At 42.4% G+C, this 6693-nt stretch overlaps 1 long non-coding RNA gene across 1 annotated transcript in view; it reads left to right on the top strand.

The window, feature by feature from the left end:
• Positions 1-3512: 3512 nt before the first annotated feature.
• Positions 3513-6693, top strand: part of LOC134559702 (uncharacterized) — a 39341-nt gene continuing 36160 nt past the window's right edge. The window contains exon 1 of the long non-coding RNA XR_010082569.1: positions 3513-3677. This is a non-coding gene — a long non-coding RNA (uncharacterized LOC134559702). The remainder of the gene's footprint in view (positions 3678-6693) is intronic.

The raw sequence follows: 6693 nt of genomic DNA, 5'->3' as shown, positions 1-6693 counted from the left end.
TATTTACCATTTCAAACCTTCAGAGATCTTTATCCACTGCTTATAGAGTCAGATTTAATAATTAAAGACACTGTAAAGATTATTGAAAATACCTCTCAGTAGTTATTCAGCAAGCTAAAAGGAGGCTCCTTTTCCTCTATTGTGTGAGAACACCCAAATTCTGGGTCCGTACTGGATCTATAGCCAAGTTAATCCAAATTGCCTTCATTCAGTTTATGCAAAGTACCTCTAGCTCAGGGAAATGCATCTGTGAATTTGCAAGCGTGTATGCTTAGATCTGAATTCAAGCACTCATGTCTGTGGTGGCAGAGCAATATGGCAAGGGAACACATTTAGAGTTGGCTTCTGCTTTATTTTTTTTTTTTTTTTTTTGACTAATGTTTCTCCTTGAGGTTTCACAGGGCCTCAAGAGAAACTGCAAAAAGTCACCTGTGCCCATGCCCTCCATGGCATATGAAAACTGACCAAAAAAAGGTACCAAGCAATGGAGGTTGCCATGTCCACATCAGGGGAAAAAATAGCTCCTGCTGTTTCTTACTGAGGGATTTGGGAGTGCTCTCCTCTGAATCCAGTCCCTTGAGGCTGACCATCTGCTGTTTCTGAACCTGCTCCAAACCCCCTGTTCCTGATCAGGACTGCTGAGAGACTCATGTAAGACAGACCCTGCAGCCTGGACACCCTGGAGCTCCTGTGCCCCGAGGTGCTCAGCCAGAGAATGCCACAGGCCGCCCTTCCTCAGGGGTCAGGAGCCCTTGGCCAGCACAGGGAGCTCCAGTGGCTGTCCCACAGGTACCTGTGTGTGAGGCTGTCATTCACAGGAGGATTTTATGAAGATGATGCTGATGGGACACCAATTCACCCTGGAGCAGAGCGTAAAATGTCACTTCCTTCTCCTTTGCCCATGCAATTTTGTTCCATAATTTAAAGATGTTTTGGAGACTCCTTATCACTCCAATCAATGAGAGATAACATTTTTGTTATGCTGGCACGACTGACCAAATTCCACAGTTGGAAGCTAGGACTGGTTCTGCCTGAAGATCTTTTGTTCCCAAGAGCGTGAGCTCATTTTTGGTACTATAGGCTTTCATTCCTTCCCTTTACTCTAGCCTCGAGGGCCATATAATTCCTCTTTTGTATGGTATTCTGCTATTCCTCTGTATTCATGATGTTCCTTAACATTAGGTCACCAGCTAATTCATCTGCACAGTTCTAATGGCTTGACAAGGTCATTATCAAAATATTAAGACTTTGGAGTCTCTCCTAGTAACCTCCCTCCAGCCCCATATTTCTTGCAGGATTACTCATTGTCTCCTTTTCCTCCACACTCCAATCTCTAAGCCAGCTTCTTACTCACCTTTCACTTTCCCAACTGACCCCAGATTTCCAGTTTAAAGAAAGGATTTCCATATGACCTATAGTAAAATATCCTACTCAAGCCCAGAGACTTTATATGGAATATTTTATTAGATAAATTTAATCTTTTATCTAAGACAATCTGGCAGAAGCTCCCTTAAACCCACTCCTGTTGCGTTTTATCACTTTTTTAATTACAATTTTCTTCAGAATCTGTTTTAAACCATGAATACTGCTGAGACAGAATAATGAGTCTAGAATTAATCTGAGTACTTTGTTTTCCATCTGAAGCACCCGTCTTGCCATTTTTTGTGCCAGTATTTTTCAGAATGCACAGATGAGATCATACTGCTTCTCTGAACCAAGTGCATTCAGCTCCTTGAGTTCTGTTTCCATCATGATTTCCAGCTCTTTTTACCATCGTCTGTCTTTTCCTCTCATGATTAAACTTATCACCCCTGTGGGAAACTGAGGCAAAGTCTGGATCCACAGTATCTCTCTTCTATTTCCTTATGTTTTACACTGCTGAAGAGCTCTTGCTCTTTTGCCTCAAGCTTTGCAAGATCAATCTCAGTTTTCCTTTGGCAGTACTAAGAATACCTCTGCTCCTCTCTTTTTTTCATATTGGTCCTCTTCCCAATTTTTGTACAGATTGATTCTCTTTCTTACGTCTCTCTGTCTAGCCTAGTCTGGAGTAGAAATCTGTCTTCTTGCATTTTATCCTGTTTGGAGTATAGATTTTTGATCCAAATTTTGACACGTTAGTCCTGAATGTATTTTCTTCACCCGCATATTCAGGACTCAGCCTTAGACCCCAGCTCACTGGACATCTGGAGGACGTGGGACGCAGCTGTAGCAGATGGTGATGTGTGGTTCAGCTCTGCTGAGAACCTAAATTTCTCTGCTGAGCTCTCAAGCTGTACCTGGAGGATCGTGGGCTGTGGCTGGAGAAGGAATCAATTGCTGCAGGAGGAAACAGCCCATCCTGTGATCCTGTCATGTTCCCAGGTGCACACACACTATCCCAATGAGTCCTCTGCTTTGAAATTAAGGTAGAAGTTCTAGCCAAAGGCTTTTTCAGCCATTGTTGCTCTGTGTTTGCACATGACAGAAAGGAAAACTGGGAACAAGGTTCACCTTGCAATGGGATAGGCATGAAACACAAAATACTCCTGAAACAGGTTTTTAACCTGCACTGTCTGTGAGGACTATTGCAGATGATCATCTCTAGCTTCCTGACAGGGAAAAGAGCAGGAGCTCACGGTGAACCAGCACTCCAGAGGCTGCAGGCCAAAGCTCATAAGTGGCCAAGGTGCGACCAGTGTAGCACAGGATGAAGAGGAAAATGATGGACTGGTGCCATTTGTAACGATGCAAAAATCTGGGACTTTCTTACTGCTACTCTGAATGTCCCATGGCAGGGGCAGAACACTGGAGGGATTATAAATACATTCTCAAGTAATCATCGCTCCTGTTTTGGGATAGGGAGTGGAGGTGGTAAAGAAGCAGTTTTCAGTACTAAATAACTCCCCTACTGAAGGGAGTTCTGTGGAACACTGAAGGAACACTTCCCCCAGTAAAACAGCACAGAACCACTCACACATAGAGTGGTGAATCCTATCCTTTCCTGGATTTCACTTCCAGCACTTGAGTCATTTATGCTAAGCTGAGGGCTGGGATGACTAGAGCTCAGGAGTTTTGGTGTGCGTGGGTGGCAGAGGAGGCAGGAGGTGGCTGAGCTGCTGCAGTGGGACTGGGCTGGGACCTGCTGACACTGGGCAGCCAGCACCTGCCATTCCCTCAGGACAGCCCTGGTCACGTCAGGAATAAAAACAGCTTCTCATTGAAGGGAACAGTGACAACTGAGCACTCAGGAGCTTCTGAAGAACCACTGGCGGTGTCAGTGGGTGTAAGTACAGCTTTGGGAGTGTTCTCAGGTGTCACAGGGTCCTGCACACCCCCAGAAGGGCTATCCCCGTGTGAGCTCAGGGAAAATGCATGTGCTGGAAGCAGGGCAGGATATGCCCAGGCTCTGAGCATGAGGCTTAGAGACTCTTAGGCAAATAAGACTTTAAAAAGATATTTTTTCCCCATGCAGTAGTCACTGCAGTGTCTAAACACAGAGAAACATCTGTTCTGTAGAGAAACACACTCTGTTTCAACATCAGGTTCTTTGGAAACATCTGTGTAATCAACAAAACTACAAGCATTTAAATCTGTAACCCACTGTGCTCTACAGAGACTTCATGGAAATCATGAAAGCTGAAGTCCCCCCTGACATGAGCTGTCACTGCAGTCAGCAGGGCCACCCTGGCCTATACCAGGTGAGTGTCTGAGCCTAGAGCCTTTCAAACATGTGAGAGTATCTGTGTCTGGGAGTCGTGCAGCACTGAGAACTTCTTGCTTATGATTTCTTTTTAAGGCATCTTTCTAAAGAAACCGTATTGCAAAACGGAACAAAAAAGTACAGCATCATATACTTAAGCAAGAAAATCTTACACTGAGCCCTTAAAATATTTCTGTATCTTCTGTGATCTTTGGATGCATATTTGCTCATAGGGCAATTTCCAGACCATTGCTGGAAAGTGGATTTTTTTTATTAAGCCATCTGTGGTTTTATTTCAACAAATGAAACTTCGTGTGTATCATTGGTGTTTTGATCACTGGATAACTTTTGTAATACAGTGGAAAATCTGAGACTTAAAAAAAAACATTACAAAGATGAACAAATTATAAAATTCTTGGGAAAAAAAAGAACTTTACATAAGAAAGAAAATATAATCCCTACAGCAGTATGTTACATAAAATAGCTGCAAGAAATTCTATGATAGTTTCCCTTGAAGGGAAAAATGAAAAAAATCTACTTGTATAAAACTGTTCTGCTGTTTATTAGGTTGTTATTTCTCTCTCTAGTGCATTACCAGACCATGTTTGATAACTAACACAGACTGAGAGCTGTGAAGATGAGAGGATTTAAATTTATGAGATAAAAATTAAACAAAATTCCTTAGTTATTCAGAGCCATTGAACTAGAACAACTAGAATGTAACATTCTATCACAATTTATCTACCTTTTAGGCAAATTTATCATTCTGCTTGTAAAAAAACCCCAACAGTCCTCTACTTGTCATATTTGATCACACACTGTATTCTTTAATGCCACGTGCATTGCTGTGAGTGCCTGTAATTTGCCATCATCCCTGAAGATGTTCTTGAAAATGAGATGTTTCATCTCAGTGGTCATACCCTGCTGACATTTTAAAAATAAATAAATTATCAGTTCTGTAGTACTGTTGTCAAGGTTTAAGAGGAATTTACATAGAATGCTGTGCTTCTGTGAGAATTGTGAAATCTTAATCTTCCAGTAAGCGACAAAACTATTATTAACATATCTCCAGGTAATGTTGTTTGGTGTTGATCCTCAGTGGAATATACTTTTCATTAAAGTATGAAAGCAGTTCAAATATGCTTTACTCTCAGACATAGTGTTAGCTATGTTGTTTCTTGGAATTACTGCAACATAGAAATTAATCTAATCTTACTCAAATTACTTTTGTGTCCCTGTACTAACTCTGGACTCTTTTATGAGTAGCAAGATGAATGGAGACAGGAGGAAAAAAACCTTGGGAGGAAAAGCCAATAAAAATGTCTATTAAAGCCAGAGGTTTCAAAGCAATGAGATGATTCTCAGTGATGTGCAATGCAGCTCCTCATCTCTGTATGCACATCTCATCTGACCCCGTGCTGGTGAATCCTCATCTCAGCTTCATCACAGGAGTGAGCTCTGAGAGTGTAAATGGGAAGCTGAAGTTGGCCTGGGACATGGCAGGGTGGTTCCCCTGTGAGAAGAGCAGGCACCCTGTTTGTCAGAGTATGAACACACGGGCTGAGGCTGGGTCCCTGCAGCCCCCTCTGCCAGATGGCCAAGCAGAAACACTGAACAGTGAACCTGATGGTTGGAGCCATCCAGGTACCTTCTAGAAAATTAAATCCCTCCTCCACGCATCCACAAAAAGAAATATAAACAGCCTAATATTAAAAATACAGTAAATATAAAATGATTGTAAATACGAAACATTTGCAGCAAAAGTAGCTGTAGAAATAATAATAATTTTTAAAAATTGAAAAAAATAAAGATAAGTTTTTTCCCAGTGTTTTGCCAACAGTCTGCCTTCAAGGGATTCAGTGAATTTATGAGGAAATAAACAGGATTTTTTATTACCATGTAGATAGGGAAAGGATAAATTACATATGCTCCTAAAGTTTGGAAAAGCTTTTTCCTAGCTAGTCAGTGCAAAACTGGCATATGTGAATTCAGCCCAGTGAAAAATAATGAATGACAATAAATGGTTATTTTTCACCTGGGAAAAATTTAACAGTTGTGTTAAATCAAAATATTATTCTAGAAAAACAGGTGATTAAGAAGTGTATTAATAACACTTTTGGAGTTGATTGGAGAGTAAAGGCAGGCTGCATGCAAACAGGATTGCAAGACAGTCCATGGGCAGCTCTACAGAGGAAGAAAGTAATTTCCAATAAACAGAAGGCTGAGCAGTGTTAACAATGGACTTATTGCTGGCTTCCCAACACACCGTAACCACTCAGAAAATAACACCAGGAGTGAGGGAGAAGCTGGTGAAATCCTTGGAGGAAGAGTAAATTTACACGGAAATGTGGTTTTGAAACTCCTGAAACTATTTGTGAGTTCAGCTCGAGGCACTCAAATAGTTTCACTTCATTTCTTTCTCTTTTTTTTGGCAAGAAGGGAGGGAGAAGGAAGCAAGGAAGGAGCCAGAAGGGGAGTGTCATTTCATCCTCCTTCATATTCTACACACCTTGTCCTTTGTCTGGGCCATGGAAGACCCGACTGTAAATCCTTTTCCCTTCTGAAAGGACCAGACCTGGCAGAAATGTCCAGAGAGGTGCCCATAAAGTACTCAAGGGGATTCTCAGCTCCATGCATGGAAGCACCAAAGGCTGAGGCCTCAGAGGGGTGTGTGACCAGGGGGATGGTGGTCCCTCCTCACAGTGGCTCTGTAATAACTCTGTGTCCTCTGTGCCATTTTCTCCAGCCACTGGGACACTGTGCTGCAGATGGGCACCTTTGAGGCAGCAGGAGCTCAAGCCTTGTGGGGGTCAGGACTGCCCTGCAAGTGCCTTGGCACTACCCAGCCATGGAGTTCCTGGCAGCTTGATAAAAAAATGCCTTGAGCTGTGTGGGATTAAGTGAGGGAGGAGGAAGAGGGTCCATTTCTGCAGGGAAGGAAAAATAAGGAGCTTTGTGTCTGAGGGCTAATTTACCTTCCACCCTCTCAAAGGTGCAGTTTCATACATGGACTC

Source organism: Prinia subflava, chromosome 1 (assembly GCF_021018805.1).
Source record: "Prinia subflava isolate CZ2003 ecotype Zambia chromosome 1, Cam_Psub_1.2, whole genome shotgun sequence".
NCBI lineage: Eukaryota > Metazoa > Chordata > Aves > Passeriformes > Cisticolidae > Prinia > Prinia subflava.
The sequence above is the reverse complement of the archived record's forward strand: the minus strand, read 5'-3'. Positions and strand labels throughout refer to the sequence as shown.